Source organism: Palaemon carinicauda, chromosome 21 (assembly GCF_036898095.1).
Source record: "Palaemon carinicauda isolate YSFRI2023 chromosome 21, ASM3689809v2, whole genome shotgun sequence".
NCBI lineage: Eukaryota > Metazoa > Arthropoda > Malacostraca > Decapoda > Palaemonidae > Palaemon > Palaemon carinicauda.
In genome coordinates this window covers 108,261,897-108,281,141 of record NC_090745.1, presented here as the reverse complement: position 1 = coordinate 108,281,141, position 19,245 = coordinate 108,261,897, and the positions used below count along the sequence as shown (strand labels likewise).

Below are 19,245 nucleotides of genomic sequence, written 5' to 3'. Positions count from 1 at the left end.
GGACGTTCAGAGAAAAATAAATCGCCATAAGTTATCTTATTTTCCCATGTAAACAAAAATAAATACTGGAAGTATAATCATGTAAACGAAGGAAAATCATTATGACAAACGTATTTCTCTTTCATCTCTTCCGTCCAGAAATATCTTACCATGTTGGTGTTGCTTTTTAAGTCATCCATTCGACGGAGAACGGGAGGATGCGGAGTCGAGGGAAGTGGTGAGAGGGAACAGATTAAGGAGAATAAAAAGACACAGGAAAACTCCTTCAATACGTTCCCATGGCTCCTAACGAGCATTCGGGATGCAAGTTTATTTTTCATTTTGTGTTTTAGTGGAGGTGTGCAGAGAAGCAAAGGCATTCGTATGTGAAGTTTTAAATGGGGAAATGGGGGAAATAATAAAGGTTTAAGGAATCTGTTTTCAGTTCCGGTTTCATCAGAATAGATACTCACCAGAACGTCTGCGGTAAGACAAGCCCAACCCCCACTATGGTGCCCAATCACAGCTTTGGCCTCCGCAGTAAACAGCTAAAACTCACGGTCCCGGGCTGGGATCGATCTGCTGTCAAGCGAAGCTAGGCGAACACGTTACCACTCTACTAAATAGGATTGGCCTCCCCAGTAAACAGCTTAAACTCACGGTCCCGGGCTGGGATCGATCTGCTGTCAAGCGAATGCTCAGAGCACGTTACCGCTGTACTAACATCACCTCAATATACTTCACGGGACGAGATGATGCGGAAAGATGCTGTACATTTAAAAATATGCAAGATTTTACGGGATGGGGTTGCAAGCCCAAGTCCTACCCAATAGAAGTTCAAGGTACTTAAATTCCGATAGCATCCACCCAATGCTGACTGAAACAAAAATGCTACTTTAATGAGATTTACCTTCCAGATGACAGTCAAATTACCAATAAAACCTTCCAAAAACATATTTCAATGGAATTTTAAAATAATATTTTATGACAGATGAAAGGACTGCACTTCCAAACAAACAAACAACAAAAAGTCAGTGCAATACTGAACGCCGAAAGAAAACGTAATTCAGTCACGCCTAAGACCCCAACACGTTGCGATCTTCACAAAAGCATACGTAGCTTTCCCGGGACCATTATTCTTCCACGCCCCCCCGCCCCTCCACCGCCACCCCATTCTCAACCCCTCCTCATAAAATGGATGTCCCTCCCCTCAGGGCCCTCTTACCCATCATCATTCATATGTATTCTTCGGGAATTGTCCTGGATACACCTGGAATGGCATCCAGAATCCATACACAGTTCTACAAAAAATTGATGAATATTCCAGTAGTTACCGTATATGATTCTAAATAATCTCTTGTATTTAGCGTTGCCACTTCTAATCTTTAAATTCCCTTCCTCTTCTTTAAGATAATTGTACTGTACTCCTGCAACGTTTTTAAGCTTTTTTTACACCATGTTCATAATTATAAAGCACAGATTCTCCCCATGTTAGTTTTATATTCTCTCACATTATATACCAATTTAATTCATACTTTACTTCTTTCTTGCAATTCTTATCTATATTTAGCACCAAGTTAATTTTTTAACAATCATGCTACTAATTCGATTTCATACCCAGGTAATTCTAATGTCTTCTATATCTTTATAAATCATTGCTTATTTCCAATATTCATGGCTACTTATGTAATTTCATTTGAAAAATTACATAATTTCTAAACTTCAAAATCAGCTTTTATGCCACGGATTTGAAAACACACAAAGATTTCTATCAGCAGATGACGTCAATGGATGACGTCATGTTCTTGTAAAACTACTGACGTATCTTATAAACCCCTTTCCCTAAACTATCCAAAATGCAACCCAAACTCTTTCACTGTTCATTTCAGTAAAAGAATCTTATCTGCTGTCACAAATCTCTCTCTCTCTCTCTCTCTCTCTCTCTCTCTCTCTCTCTCTCTCTCTCTCAGTGGTCGAGCTTTAATTGACAGTCTTCTCAGGATACCTTGGAGCAACTCGCATTCAATCAGCGAACCAGGGAAATTAACCAGTGAATATTGTACCCCCACGGAAGTGAAATTATTCATCAAGGGTTTTGTCTTTCCAATAAGAACTCTGAAATGCCATCTGGTGTACTCTCAATTCCAATATTAACGAAAGAAGAGTGAATCGAGTAAGTCAAAGCAGGATTGAGATAACCACTATCACTGTGACGTATGTTGCGATACTACAGAGTGTTATAGTAGCCTATTGGAAACGTTCCTGCCATGCAATCTATTGGACATGAGCTCGAGCCCCACTCGAAGCCAAATAGTTTCTAGCTATTAATCCTGGATTCTAACAGCGTCTATAACCTCACCAGCCTTGTAAGTTAAGGTTTGGCGAAGAAACCTATGGGTCTACCTACTGAGCCATTAACACCCATTGCCTGGCTCTCCCTGGTCCGAACTTGATGGAGAGTGGGCTTGGGTACTGATCATAATACGCGGTCGATCTCTAGGACACTGTCCCTCGCTTCTGCCACTCATGAGTGACCTTTCAACCTTCAAACTAGCTGACGGATTCTGTTTTAATCCACACCATTTGTATATATCAATTAAAGGCATCCTCTTCCACAAAACTTCTTCTCTCCAAATCATGCTTCACCTTATCATGCCATCCAATTTTCTGCCTCCCTCTTGATCTGCGCACAACCTCTCCCCCCCCCCCCCCCCCGGCCCCACCCTTCAGTCGCGACATTCTTATCATCTCAATAATCGTAACAACACCTGCCATTCTTCTTATTTTATCGTTTTCCAATCTTGCAAACAGTGATATTCCCGTAGATCCACCTTAGCATTCTCATCTCTGTTCTTTCAAGCTTTGCTTCCTCTTTTCGTTTTAAAGCCCAAGTTTCTGATCCATACATTAACATTAATGGATAAATAAACAAATAGCGAATACCAAATCCTCCTGTCCCGCGTACCACCTACAAGTGTAGTAATCGTTTAATAAACAACAAATTACTTCCTAGTGCTTGCTCAGCTGCTGTACCGATAAATCCAATCAGAATATAAATAGACATCTGGATTTCGTATCCAGTAATTAAGTCAAATGAATTATCGACAAATGAACTCGGAATGCTTTACATGCATACCATCTGCTCTGTTGAGGATTTGTTTATTTATGGCAACAAATATAACTTTAATTTCACCAGACATTCGTAAACCTCTTAATAAACAGGTCCTAATTCTTATCATGAAGGAGGTTAGGAATCATCCGGAATCGCTAGTGGAGCTACGCTGTTGACCACTGTAGTCTAACACCAATTGTCTCGATTGTATAGCATCGTTTCATATACGTTCGTAGATTGTAACAATATTTCCTTTATATCTATTTATCTATCTATCTATCTTTCAATCTATATATATATATATATATATATATATATATATATATATATATAGATAGATAGATAGATAGATAGATATATCACTCTCCCCCGCCCTGATGAGAAAACCTGTTTAAGTTTTACCCTTTCATGAATTACCTCGTTTGAATTTTTATAAGTCTTGCTCGCAAGTACTTGTACATAAGTTTAGTTGAATTCCACTCGTCTCTCTCTTACAATCTATCAGCCCACTCGCACACGACCTTTAATTCTTTTTTGGATCATGGTCCCGACCCTGTAGGAGTCTATGTAACGACCCATAGAACTGAGTAAACTAACTCGGTACAAATTCTCGACATCAAAGGCTGTATAATTAACAGATACAAACTAGAGTATCGCTCTCATATCCCCGAGTTCAAACCAACTTCCAAAATCCATATAACTTCTCACTAGCCACTCAACTCTAGGCCTAATACAGTATTAACTCTATCCGTCATTATGGATAACCGATGAAGGATAAACCTGTAGTGGCAGTTTCAAGAGCCAATTAGTTAACCACTTTGCTCTCTCTCTCTCTCTCTCTCTCTCTCTCTCTCTCTCTCTCTCTCTCTCTCTCTCTCTCTCTCTCTCTCTCTCTCTCTCTCTCTCTCTCTCTCCACTAATATTCTAAATGTATTGATGGTCATACCTAATCAGGTTCGCCTATGTTCTGGGCCTCGTGCAGTTCAAAAAGTAAGCTGCCATCATTGCTATTAATACCATTCATATTGGTAAATTAGTATGGTACTATTTTAAACTGCGTAAGATAACGAAAAATAATGTTTCAAAATCATATCATTAGTAACATTAGATGAACATTAAACCACAAACATCAGCATTAGCACATTGAATATTTGTTCTTTGAAGAAAGTCTATGTCTACAAAAAAAATTTAAATTCTATCTGTCTAAAAAAATGGAAATATGAATTTCATACATTTATCCCCTCAAAATACAAAAAAATTGTCCTAAATAGCGAAAAATCTTTATTTGCTTTATCAAAAACATTAAAATTTTAACGGAAATTCCTTTCAGACAAATCCACTTAGTTTTCGTAACTAAAATGAAATAATCTTGAACGATGAAATAATATTGAAACGCTACCACAGGAGAAAAAAGAAGAAAAAAAAAGTTTAAAGTTGAAATTTTCAAGTTTATGAAGTTGCTGTCCAAAAAAGTTACCTGTTAAAACTTCCAAGGCACATTTGACGAATGTGTGGCTCCTTGGGATTCGAAATTCTTCAAAAATCTATTTTTGGTGCTTGATCGCAAAAAAAAATCACACAACTACACACACACATACATACACATACATACATGGTGTATGTATGTATGTATGTATGTATGTATATATATATATATATATATATATATATATATATATATATATATATATATATATATGGCATACACGTTCTTGTCGTTTAAAAAAATCGGGTCTAAAACTAAAACATTCTGTGAAGACGTTTGGTCTTCAGCAGGTCTTAAAAGATGAGGATGTTAGGCCACTACTAATTGTAATACTTGACTCCAGGTGACATTAGAAGCTAAGGTCAAGCCAAGGACCTTGTAAATGCAAACCTTTGATCTAATAATCAATGCTTACACGTGTCTAATAACAACATCATCAAAAACAACAACACGACTAACAATAACATCATCATCACCATCAACAGCACCACCACCAACAATAACATCATCATCATCATCAACAACAACAACACCACCAACAATAACATCATCATCAACAACAACAACACCACCAACAATATCATCATCATCAACAACAACAACAACACCAACAATATCATCATTATCAACAACAACAACACCACCAAAGAAAACATCATCATCAACAACACCACCACCAACAACAATATCATTATTATCATCAAAAACATAAACAATAATAATAATAATAATGTGTATTAAAAATCCACAATTATATACGTTGTATATTTAAAAAATGCAGAAGCTTTCGTACTTTTTTATATATAAAATGAAATAAAAGATATTGGAAAATAAACACATTCATCTATCTGTGAATTTTAGACTCCAATCATTTTGAGAAATTCTAAATCACTTGAAATGAAAATCAATAGACTGTGAACCGTAGGTCCTCAGAATTGGCTTGAAAATTGGCGATTGGGACTCCCGAAGTTTAAAGGTTTATAGATTTATTAATATATTTGGAAGCATTAATGAACCTCGTTTCACGGACGTTCAGAGAAAAATAAATCACCATAAGTTATTATCTTATTTTCCCATGTAAACAAAAATAAATACTGGAAGTATAACCAGGAAAAAGAAGGAAAATCGTTATGACAAACGTATTTCTCTTTCATCTCTTCCGTCCAGAAATATCTTACCATGTTGGTGTTGCTTTTTAAGTCATCCATTCGACGGAGAACGGGAGGATGCGGAGTCGAGGGAAGTGGTGAGAGGGAACAGATTAAGGAGAATAAAAAGACACAGGAAAACTCCTTCAATACGTTCCCATGGCTCCTAACGAGCATTCGGGATGCAAGTTTATTTTCATTCTTGTTTTTTAGAGGAGGTGGGGTGTGCAGAGAATCAAAGGCATTCGTATGTGAAGTTTTAAATCGGGAAATATTAAATGTTTAAGGTGTCTGTTTTCAGTTCCAGTTTCATCAGAATAGATACTCAACAGAACGTCTGCCGGTAAGGCAACCCCCCCCCCCCCCCCCCACTAAGGTGCCTAATCACAGCATTGGCCTCCATAGTAAACAGCTTAAACTCACGGTCCCGGGCTGGGAACGATGTGCTGCCATGCGAATGCTAGGCGAACATATTACCACTGTGCTAGCAACCTGACCTCAACATACTTCACGGAACGAGATGGAGACGGCAAGATGCTGTACATTTAAAAATATGCAAGATTTTACGGGATGGGGTTGCAAGCCCCAAGTACTACCCAATAGAAGTTCAAGGTGCTTATATTCCAATAGCATCCATCCAATACTGACTGAGCCCCAGTATTACTTCAATGACATTTACCATTCAGAGGCCAGTCCAATTACCAATAAACCCTTCCAATAACATAATTCAAATGAATTTCGAAATAATATCATAAGAGACAAGAGAGAACTGCACTCCCAAACAAACAAACAACAAAAAGTCAGTGCAATCCTGAACGCCGAAAGAAAACGTAATTCAGTCACGCCTAAGACCCCAAAACGTTGCCATCTTCACAAAAGCATAGCTTTCCCGGGACCATTATTCTTCCATGCTCCGCCCCCCCCCCCGCCCCCAACCCTATTCTACACTCCTCCCCATAAAATGAATGCCCCTCCCCTCTTACCCATCTTCATTCATATGTATTCTTCAGAAATTGACCTGGGTACACCTGGAAAAGCATCCAGGATCGACACACAATTCTACAAAAAAGGATAAATAAACCAGTGTATAACAGTAAATGATTCTAAATAATCTCTTGCATTTAGCGTTCCATCTCTAATGTCTAAATTCCTTTCTTCTTCCTTAAGATGATTGTACTGTATTCCCGCAACGCTTTTTTAGCGGTTTTTTTTTTTCACCATGTTCAAAATTAGAAACCACAGATTCTCCACATGTGGGTTTTACATTCTCTCACATTCCATACCAATTTAATTCATACTTTACTTCTTACTTGCAATTCTTGTCTATATATAGCACCAAATTATCTTTATTAAACAATCATGTTACTAATTCGATTTCCTACCAAGGTATTTCTTATCATTTCTATACCCTTATAAATCATTGATTATTTATAATTTTCATCGCTATTTTCTATGTAATTTCATTAGAAATATTACATAATTTCTATAAAAAAAATGCCACGAGTCTCATTTCATTTCATTTCTAAACTTCAAAATTATCTTTCATGCCACGGATTTGAAAACACAAAAGGGTTCCTATCAACGGATGGCGTCACGTTCATGTAAAACTACTGTTCATTTCATCAAAAGAATCTTATTTGAGGTAACAAATCTCTCTCTCTCTCTCTCTCTCTCTCTCTCTCTCTCTCTCTCTCTCTCTCTCTCTCTCTGCATTCGTGGTTAAATTGAAAGTCTTCTCAGGATACCATACACTTTTACAGTTCAATCCCGTAAAAGAATCTTATCTGCAGTCACAAATCTCTCTCTCTCTCTCTCTCTCTCTCTCTCTCTCTCTCTCTCTCTCTCTGTGTGTGGTCGAGGTTTAATTGACAGTCTTCTCAGGATACCTTGGAGCAACTCACATTCAATCCCCAACCAGGGAAATTAACCAGCAAATTTTGTACCCCCCCCCCCCCCGCCGAATTGAAATTATTCATCCAGGGTTTTTGTCTTTTCTATAAGAACTCTGGAATGCCATCTGGCGTACTCTCAATTCCAATATTAACGAAAGAAGAGTGAATCGAGTATGTCAAGGCAGGGTTACAATAACCACTATCGCTGTGATGTATGTTGCAATACTACAGAGGATTATAGTAGCCTATTGGAAACGTACCTGTCACGCAATCTATTGGACATGAATTCGAGCATTGCTCAAGCCACATAGTTTCTAGATATCAATTCTGGATTCTAACATCGTCAGTAACCTCTCCATCCTTGTAAGTTAGGGATCGTGGGTTTGGTGAATAAGCCTACAGGTCTACCTTCTGAGCTATCAAAATCCATTGCCTGGCTCTTCCTGGTCCGAGCTTAATGGAGAGTGGGGGTTGGGTGTTGATCATAATACTATATGGTCGGTCTCTGGGATATTGTCCCTCGCCTCTGCCACTCATGAGTGACCTTTCAACCTTTAAAATACCTAAGGAATTCTGATTTAATCGTCATCATTTGTATATATCAACATATCTATCCTATATATCACACACACAAATATCTGCACTTTATATAAAACAAATAAATATTAGAATCAATATTCATGAGCGTCTATCAATAATTCAACCTAAATTTGAATAAAGCCAACCAGCGTGGTGACACAAATAAGCTTATCCTGAACAGTGACGTCACACACAGGCAGGTACCCATCTTCCCGGATAGATGAGGTGGAGAAGAGGGTTATAGATATCAGGAAGAAAGCAAGACCAAGTGATACGAGGATAATGAAATAAGTATGTCGTTGGGAGTTTAGTTGAAATTTTACCATATATAAAAACTAATCAAGATAAAGATAGATATGAACTAGAGAGAGAGAGAGAGAGAGAGAGAGAGAGAGAGAGAGAGAGAGAGAGAGAGAGAGAGAGAGAGAGAGAGATATTCTGAAAAATAAAAGGTTTTATTGACAAAGAGGTAGAATAAACAACACTGTGCTTTAACTTTTTTCATCGCTCAAGTTTTACGTATCAACAAAATACATAAAATTTTATACATAACATGTAACGTTTGTCATTATTTTCATCCTTTTCCACGATATTAGTCTACATGCAACATTAGTGATTGGACTAGGCCTCTTATATTGGTTCAGTATAATTATTATTATTGTGCATCATCCTAGAGATCTCGATATTCTTGGAGGAAAAAATGACATCAGCGGACAGGTTTAGATACTTCATTTATAACTAATAACTGAGAAGAAAAGCTATAAAAGGGCTTATGTAAATGGACTCTACTGATAATTAGAGTCTCTTTCGCATATCCTAGACATGGGTACTTCAGTGATAACTTATTACAATATACTGTTGGGACTGTTCTTAAACGACTTTATTAGTTGACTGTGATATAATCAAATTTTACTGGTTCTCGTAATCTGCATGCAAGTCCCTTGTGACTTTATCTGCGTTTGCTTCCATATCCAAATCCAGATATTTAAATAGAAGATTAAATAATTAAACAAATTTCCAGTGCAAATTCGCCATCACACGAGTCTAAAAGTTACCCTTCTGCTTTATCATACAATGCACGAAACACATTTTTTTTTCTTTTAAATTATAGCTACCGATAAAACAACACGTTTATCGCCGGATACAACACACACTTGACATGGCAATTCCACTATCAAGAAATAAACTCTGGCTCGGGTTACATTTAGTGTTCTGGATCTCGCGAAAACACAAATAAATTTTCAGTCGTCTGTGAAGTTGACTTTCATCTTAGCAAATAACTTTCCCTTTATCAAAAGCATTTGGCTTTGCTCAGAAAATGATAGGTTTTCAATTAATAAAACCAGACCCTCTAAAACAAACATCTGTGATTTTCAGTTACTGCAACTTTTGGGAGATAAAATGAGCTAATTAACATCAAGTAATAGGTAATTAGACAAAAATGTCAAAACTAATGTCCTATATAGTACCACATTGAAAGCAGATACTTAATATGTCCTTCCTTAGACGTAGCTTTTAATTTCTTAAATCTCATTTTCCCTTACTTTCCTAACCAATAAAAGCTTGATTTTTCTAGCAAATATGACCGTACTATAACTGAAATTTTAAAATCAATTTTCGTAAAACAGTTATCATTTATTTCCAGAGACTTACAAATTCATGCCTTTTCTATATCACAATGATAGCTAATAGTTCGCTAACGTAAAACAATTATAATTTCAATCCGGAGATTTACAAATTCATGCCTTTTCTATATAACAATGATCGCTAATAGTTCGTTATCGTAAAACAAGTAACATTAATTCCAGACATTTAAAAATTCATGCCTTTTCTATATCACAATGATCGCCAAGAGGTTGCTATCGTAAAATAATTATCCTTTACTTCCAGGCATTTACAAATTCCAGCCTTATCTTTATCACATTGATCGCTAATAGTTTGCTATCGTAAAACAATTATCATTTACTTCCAGTCATTTACAAATTCATGTATTTTCTATAACACAATGATCGATAATAGTTCGCTATCGTAAAACAATTATCATTTACTTCCAGACATTTACAAATTCATGCCTTTTCTATATCACAATGATAGCAAATAGTTCGTCAATCCACCTAATTTCCTTAGCATTTCCAAACCATACATCTCCCCTATAGAACCTTTCTCCCTAATTAACCTAACCCCAATTGAACAATAAAATTCATTCAGGTGTCAAAGCAAACCGATTCACAAGGATGTCCGAACAACGTACGGATCCAAACCCCCAACAGAGCGAATCTTCAATGGACACAAAAGCGAGCAGTTACGTCGGGTGGCATTGTCAGGGAGATAAAATGGGTTTCATTTGATACCTCTCTCGTGAAAGGAATGGATTGCGAAGACAGAGGACAATTTAAAAAGAAATCAATACTGCGGATGAATTGCCTCACGGAGGATGTGAACAGAGGAGCAGAAACGGAAAAGGGGAGGAGAGAATTATTGACGCTTTGAGGAAGGAAGACAAAACTGGTAATTAAAAAGCCGGGGGAGAGATAACCGCTTGCTTAAACTCATTCGTTATGACAATAATCGGCGTTTGGCTTCGTGAATGATATCCATTTGCACAATAAGAAATAACAATTTCAATCAGGAATGTCATTGAAGTTATGTAAAACATCATTAAACGTGAAATAAGCAACGTATTCGAGGTGATGGCATTCATTTACATTACATATTCGTTAACACACCAATCAAGGTAATTTCTAAATCATTTGCAAATTATTCAGAGTTGCTCCAAAGTTCAATCGCATTCAGACGAATTAATGTTCATTTTATATTTCTTGGCGATTCGGAACATTCATTGCCCCTTTTCGGAATAGCTACGACAATTATTGTTTCAAGTGGAGAGTGGCTTTAACATTACTTTGATGACGGTTGAGGCTAAATCATATGTTATTACCAAAAATAATATCATATTATATTATACTATATTATATTTACATTGTATAATTTTCACATCATTATCATAATGAAACTACGATATCAAGAATTCCATCACAATTCAGATAGTTACGAGATAACCATTCTCCTTATCACTGAAGATAAAACTAATTCTCGACCATGACTTTTTTTTCCTTTTTTTTAAACTGCAGTTATGAATTTAAAAACTTTCTTTAACGCTAGGGCTACACAGAAACAACGCATTATTTAGAAGAAACTTCCATACCTAAAACACCGAGAGTTGCCTCGACCTTTCTCGCCAAATTATTCAAGAGCGTTCAACGTTAATTATATTCCAAAGGATGATAAACATTTTCCCTTTATTCGGAGCAGCAACGAAACTTACCTGGGACGTTTCTCGGGCTATTTCAAATTACTTTGAGTAGTTTAAACATTTGTATTCCGCTCACTAGTTGAAAGGAACCTCTGCATTTATTCGCCCACTAAGTCTGTTCTTTTGTATCAGCGTGACATCTTAAAATGAGTTTTCGATGAATTTTAATGATATTTTGAAAAGGAATAATACCTGTCCCAAAGAAAAATCTATTCAGGTTCAAGACCAATTCACACCTGGGAGTAGATCCAGAATGTTTGTAGTGGCCGATGTGGTAACATCCCTGACTGATGAACGCCAGGCTGGGGTTCGAGTCCCGCTCAAACTCGTTAGTTTCTTTGGTCGCTGCACCCTCACCATCCTTTTGAGATAAGGAAGGGGGGTTTGGGGGAGCCTATAAACCTACCTGCTGAGTCCTCAGCAGCCAATGCCTGGCCCTCCTTGGTCCTAGCTTGGGTGGAGAGGGGGCATGGGCGCTGATCATATGTATATAGGGTCAGTTTCTAGGGCATTGTCCAGCTCCATAGGGCAATGTCACTGTCCCTTGCCTCTGCCATTCATGAGGGACCGTTAAATTGGCGGAGGTATGCACTCACGCAGTGTTTTCTAGTTTGCATTAGCATATCCCGTTTCTTACATGAGTCGTTAGGCCATTAATTGTCACACTATTCAGATAAAACTTTTACAATTACCTTCACAACATACTAAATAGTTAATTAATTACACTTACGAATTCATTCTATTTAATTATTTCAATCACGGTAAATTTCCTAATTTATTAGACATCGAAGTATCAGGAGAAATCTGTACTGACATCAGCACAATTCACATAATAATACCGCTGTGATTATTTTAAAAACTGGCTTGAGTGAAGTAGACTTCGTTAATGCATACGACATATTCTGTTCGACATGGATATCACTACAAAGGGAAATGGTCTCGCAGAAAATAAGAGCACTATCAAAAATGTAAAAAAAAAATAGACCAACAGGGAAAATAGAGAGAGAGAGAGAGAGAGAGAGAGAGAGAGAGAGAGAGAGAGAGAGAGAGAGAGAGAGAGAGAGAGAGCGGAATTAACAAAACGAATGCTTAATGAAAGAAACGATGGCTTAATATGCACAATACAGTAAAACCAATCATCAAAAAATTTTAAATATTTGGCTGATACCATCACAATGAATGAGAGAGAGAGAGAGAGAGAGAGAGAGAGAGAGAGAGAGATTGGAAGTTTTCTAGCATCCTGACATCGAAGGTCATTGACGCCGGAGAGAGAGAGAGAGAGAGAGAGAGAGAGAGAGAGAGAGAGAGAGAGAGAGAGAGATTTCTGTTAGCAGTTCTCAAAAACTCACCCAGTGGTAGGCAGTCGTCGACCACACGTGCGGATGAGGGTTAGGTCCACTAAGAAGAGTGACCCGTGCTGACCCTATGTGACTCCGCACGACCGAGGTCACTGCCATTTCCCAAATACACCTGTAAGAAATTAAAAGTGGAAATTAGAACAATCTCTCACAATTGGAATTTGTTTACCTAATAACAGGCTATGTAAGATAATTCAATTTAACAATAAATAATTTGCATTCTACAAAACCTCGAGAGAATTTCTAAAGGAAGGTTACCTTAATAGGTTAATATTTTTGCTGTATAAAAACGATTATAAAAAAAAAAACTATGCTGGAACTATTTTTATATTTCTTAGGGAAGGTCAATTAATAGACTTGTTAATTATCTTCAAAATGAAAAGTGAAAATTGGAACAAGGTAAAGGCAAAGTTTGGAACAGGGCAAATCCAAGAACTGGAACAATAACAAGGCGGAAAGTGGAACAGGATATATGCGGAAGTAAGAGACGCACATTGGAATACGAAAAAGTGAAAAATGTGGGGTTAAAATTGCAGCAAGGTAAAGGAGAACACTTATTTTCTTCGAGCCTGATATAGATATGATTAACCTTTGCTATTCAACTGACTCTTATTATTATTATTATTATTATTATTATTATTATTATTATTATTATTATTATTATTATTACTTGCTAAGCTACAACCCTAGTTGGAAAAGCAGGATTCTATATACCCAGGGGCTCCAACAGGGAAAATAGCCCAGTGAGGAAAGGAAACAAGGAAAAATAAAATATTTTAAGAACAAGTCTGTTACAACGAAAATAAAAAAATATACAACAAATGCATGAAATAACTAACTACCTCGCTTCATCTATGTGATAACTAACGACACCGTTACAGCTATGGAATAAGTAACAATACAGCTAAGGAATAACTAACTGTCCCACTTTTCTCTATGGAATAAGTCACAGTCCATTTCATCCATATAACTAACGACCCACTTCATCTACGGAATAACCAATGAAATATCTACTGTATTGTATAACTAGCTAGCAACCCGCTTCGTCCATGGAATAACTAACGACTCCGCTTCGTGTATGGAATAACTAACGACTCTGCTTCGTCCATGGAATAACTAACGACTCCGCTTCGTGTATGGAATAACTAACGACTCTGCTTCGTCCATGGAATAACTAACGACTCCGCTTCGTCCATGGAATAACTAACGACTCCGCTTCATTCATGGAATAGCTAACGACCCGCTTCGTCCATGGAATAGCTAACGACCCGCTTCGTCCATGGAATAGCTAACGACCCGCTTCGTCCATGGAATAGCTAACGACCCGCTTCGTCCATGGAATAACTAACGACTCTGCTTCATCCATGGAGTAACTCAAGATCGAGAGAATACAAACGACTCCACTTCGTCCATGGAATAACTAACGACTGCAACTTCGTCCATGGAATAACTAACGACTCTGCTTAGTCCATGGAATAAATAACGACTCCGTTTCGTCCATGGAGTAACTCAAGATCAAGAGAATACAAACGACTCCACTCCGTCCATGGAATAACTAACGATTCCGCTTCGTCCATGGAATAACTAACGACACAGCTTCATCCATGGAGTAACTCAAGATCGAGAGAATACAAACGACTCCACTTCATCCATGGAATAACTAACGACTGCAACTTCGTCCATGGAATAACTAACGACTCCGCTTCGTCCACGGAAGAAATAACAACCCGCTTCGTCCATGGAAGAACTAACGACTCCGCTCGTCCATGAAAGAAATTGGAAGAAATAACAATCCGCTTCGTCCATGGAAGAACTAACGACTCCGCTCGTCCATGAAAGAAATTGGAAGAAATAACAATCCGCTTCGTCCATGGAAGAACTAACGACTCCGCTCGTCCATGAAAGAAATTGGAAGAAATAACAACCCGCTTCGTCCATGGAAGGTTGATTGATTCATTTAAAGTTTTCAAGCATCCTGACATCTAAGGTCATTGACGCCGTCGTCCATGGAAGAAGTAATGATTTCGCTTCATCCAAGGAAGAAATAACAACTTGCTTTGTCCATGAAACAAGTAACGATTCCACTTCGTCCAAGGAAAAAATAACAACCCACTTCGTCCATGGAAGAACTAACGACTCCGCTTCGTCCATTGAAAAAATAACAACCCCCTTCGTCCATGGAATATTGATTGATTGATTTAAAGTTTTCAGGCATCCTGACATCTAAGGTCATTGACGCCGTCATCCAAGGAGGATGTAACGATTTCGCTTCGTCCAAGGAAGAAATAACAACCCGCTTCGTCCATGGAAGAACTAACGACTCCGCTCGTCCATGAAAGAAATTGGAAGAAATAACAATCCGCTTCGTCCATGGAAGAACTAACGACTCCGCTCGTCCATGAAAGAAATTGGAAGAAATAACAATCCGCTTCGTCCATGGAAGAACTAACGACTCCGCTCGTCCATGAAAGAAATTGGAAGAAATAACAACCCGCTTCGTCCATGGAAGGTTGATTGATTCATTTAAAGTTTTCAAGCATCCTGACATCTAAGGTCATTGACGCCGTCGTCCATGGAAGAAGTAACGATTTCGCTTCATCCAAGGAAGAAATAACAACTTGCTTTGTCCATGAAACAAGTAACGATTCCACTTCGTCCAAGGAAGAAATAACAACCCACTTCGTCCATGGAAGAACTAACGACTCCGCTTCGTCCATTGAAAAAATAACAACCCCCTTCGTCCATGGAATATTGATTGATTGATTTAAAGTTTTCAGGCATCCTGACATCTAAGGTCATTGACGCCGTCATCCAAGGAGGATGTAACGATTTCGCTTCGTCCAAGGAAGAAATAACAACCCGCTTCGTCCATGGAAGAACTAACGACTCCGCTCGTCCATGAAAGAAATTGGAAGAAATAACAATCCGCTTCGTCCAGGGAAGAACTAACGACTCCGCTCGTCCATGAAAGAAATTGGAAGAAATAACAATCCGCTTCGTCCATGGAAGAACTAACGACTCCGCTCGTCCATGAAAGAAATAACAACCCGCTTCGTCCATGGAAGGTTGATTGATTCATTTAAAGTTTTCAAGCATCCTGACATCTAAGGTCATTGACGCCGTCGTCCATGGAAGAAGTAACGATTTCGCTTCATCCAAGGAAGAAATAACAACTTGCTTTGTCCATGAAACAAGTAACGATTCCACTTCGTCCAAGGAAGAAATAACAACCCACTTCGTCCATGGAAGAACTAACGACTCCGCTTCGTCCATTGAAAAAATAACAACCCCCTTCGTCCATGGAATATTGATTGATTGATTTAAAGTTTTCAGGCATCCTGACATCTAAGGTCATTGACGCCGTCATCCAAGGAGGATGTAACGATTTCGCTTCGTCCAAGGAAGAAATAACAACCCGCTTCGTCCATGGAAGAACTAACGACTCCGCTTCGTCCATGGAAGAACTAACAACCCGCTTCGTCCATGGAAGAACTAACGACTCCGCTTCGTCCATGGAAGAACTAACAACCCGCTTCGTCTATGGAGTAACTAACAACTCCGCTTAATCCATGGAAGAACTAACAAACCGATTCGTCCATGGAATAACAAACGACCCGCTTCGTCCATGGAAGAACTAACAACTCCGCTTCGTCCAAGGAGTAACTAACGACCTCACTTTGTCCATTGAATGACTAACGTCTCTGCTTTGTCTATGGTATAACCAATCACAGTAGAGGGAAAACAGGAAGCCTCTGGAATTTTCCGTGAGCATTTGCCCTCGTTAGTAGGGGGCGTTGGCAACAGATGGCGCTGATCAATTTGGTCTTTTGTTTACATCTTGACTCCAGAAGTAAAGAGCGATTAATGTGAATTAAGTTCGTCACTATTGCTGAATAATGATAGATACATATATGATTGTCAAAATTGAATATTTTGTAGAAAAGCAAGATCTACAGTAGTTTACAACTGTTAAGAGTTTTAATTCCAAAAACAATTTTAATACGCTAGTAAAGTTTTTCTATCTCAGTTGGCAGTTTAAAGGTTTAAGGATCACTCATGAATGGCAGAGGTAAGGGACAGTGACATTGGCCTAGCCAGCAGGACAATGCGCTAGAGACTGACCATATATAATATGATCAGCGCCCAAGCCCTCTCCAAAGCTAGGAACCGGGAGGGCCAGGCAATGGCTGCTGATGACTCACAGATATACCTATAGGCTCCCCTAAACCCCCAATCTTAGCTCACAAGGATGGTAAGGTTACAAACACTAAGGGCACTAACGAGTCAGAGCGGGACTCAAACCCCCGTCTGGCAAACACTAATCAGAGAGAGCTAATGTGCTTTTTTTTTTTTTTTTTTTTTTTTTTTTTTGAGGTGCCTTCTGGTCTTCCCTTTACTGTCTTTCTGGTATAACTTACAATTCTGCTTCACATACGGAATAACTGACGCTCTGTCCACCGGATACCTATTGATCCGGCTTCGTCAACTGAATGATTGACGACCCGGCTTCATCTATGGAATAAGTAACGACCCAGCGCCACCAGACGTCGGAAAACGGCGCCTATGATCACCAAGAGCTAAACTTCTCAGTAAAATCTGCTTCCGACACACATATCCACTGCAATGAAGACATTCGGTTTAAGTGATATTTAGAGAAACTTGGCAACTCGGCAGAACTCATTAAAAGCGAAGAAGACTTCCTGCATATGCTTCCAAGCAACTCGACTCGACAGGTCCTCCTAATACCCAAGTTCTCGGGTTTTCCGGAGTTGAAGGTTGTCTTTAGAATAAAGGATTTAGTTAGGGTTCATCTTTATTTTTTCGACATTCTTCTCTTTCAAACAAGAGAAGGGATCTGTACGAATGGTCAGAAAATCGTGTGAAGGAATGTGTACGAATGCTAAGAAAATCGTGTAAAGGAATATGTTTGAATGCTCAGAAAATCATGTAAAGGAATGTGTTCGAATGCTAAAAAAATAGTGTAAAGGAATGTGGTCGAATGCTCAGAAAATCATGTAAAGGAATGTGTTCAAATGCTAAGAAAATCGTGTAAAGGAATGTGTTCGAATGCTCAGAAAATCATGTGTTCGAATGCTAAGAAAATCATGTAAAGGAATGTGTTCGAATGCTAAGAAAATCGTGTAAAGGAATGTGTTCGAATGCTCCGAAAATCATGTGTTCGAATGCTAAAAAAATCATGTAAAGGGATGTGTTCGAATGCTAAGAAAATCGTGTAAAGGAATGTGTTCGAATGCTCAGAAAATCATGTGTTCGAATGCTAAGAAAATCATGTAAAGGAATGTGTTCGAATGCTAAGAAAATCGTGTAAAGGAATGTGTTCGAATGCTCAGAAAATCATGTGTTCGAATGCTAAGAAAATCATGTAAAGGGATGTGTTCGAATGCTAAGAAAATCGTGTAAAGGAATGTGTTCGAATGCTCAGAAAATCATGTGTTCGAATGCTAAGAAAATCATGTAAAGGGATGTGTTCGAATGCTAAGAAAATCGTGTAAAGGAATGTGTTCGAATGCTCAGAAAATCATGTGTTCGAATACTAAGAAAATCATGTAAAGGGATGTGTTCGAATGCTAAGAAAATCGTGTAAAGGAATGTGTTCGAATGCTCAGAAAATCGTGTAAAGGAATCTGTTTGAATGGACAGAAAATAATGTAAAGAAATATGTGCGAATGCTCAGAAAATCGTGTAAAGGAATGTGTTTGAATGCTCAGAAAATCGTGTAAAGGAATGTCTTTGAATTCTCTGAAAATCGTGTAAAGGAATGCGTTTGAATGCTCAGAAAATCAAATCTTATAATGGAATGTGTTCGAACGCTCAGAAAACCTTGTATAGGAATGTAAAAAGTTACGGAGATATCTTGTAGAATATACATATGGAAATATATATTGAATTAAATATATTTTTTATAACTCAAACGTTGCTTCTAGAAGGGTTAAGATGGTGGATGATTAATCAATTTATTTAGCTGGCGTCAAAAAATTAAAGGGGACAGATACAAACATAGAATATACAAGAACGTTTATATAAATGTACATGAATATACGCAACTCCAAAAAGATCATTTCCTAGATTTATGAAACATCTGATGTTCAGATAATACAGTCAGTAAAAGACAACAGCTAAATGAAATAATTAATATTGATGTTCTACTTTATGGAAATTTATCTCTCTCTCTCTCTCTCTCTCTCTCTCTCTCTCTCTCTCTCTCTCTCTCTCTCTCTCTCTCTCTCTCTCTCTCGTAATATATATATATATATATATATATATATATATATATATATATATATATATAATATTAATATATATATATATATATATATATATATATAATATTAATATATATATATATATATATATAAT

General features: G+C 37.8%; 1 long non-coding RNA gene across 1 annotated transcript in view; it reads right to left on the bottom strand.

Annotated features, from left to right (window-relative positions):
- The window catches only part of LOC137614741 (uncharacterized), a 324,159-nt gene that overhangs the window by 42,079 nt on the left and 262,835 nt on the right, over positions 1 to 19,245 (bottom strand). Inside the window, exon 2 of the long non-coding RNA XR_011039141.1 lies at positions 12,859 to 12,979. This is a non-coding gene — a long non-coding RNA (uncharacterized lncRNA). The remainder of the gene's footprint in view (positions 1 to 12,858; positions 12,980 to 19,245) is intronic.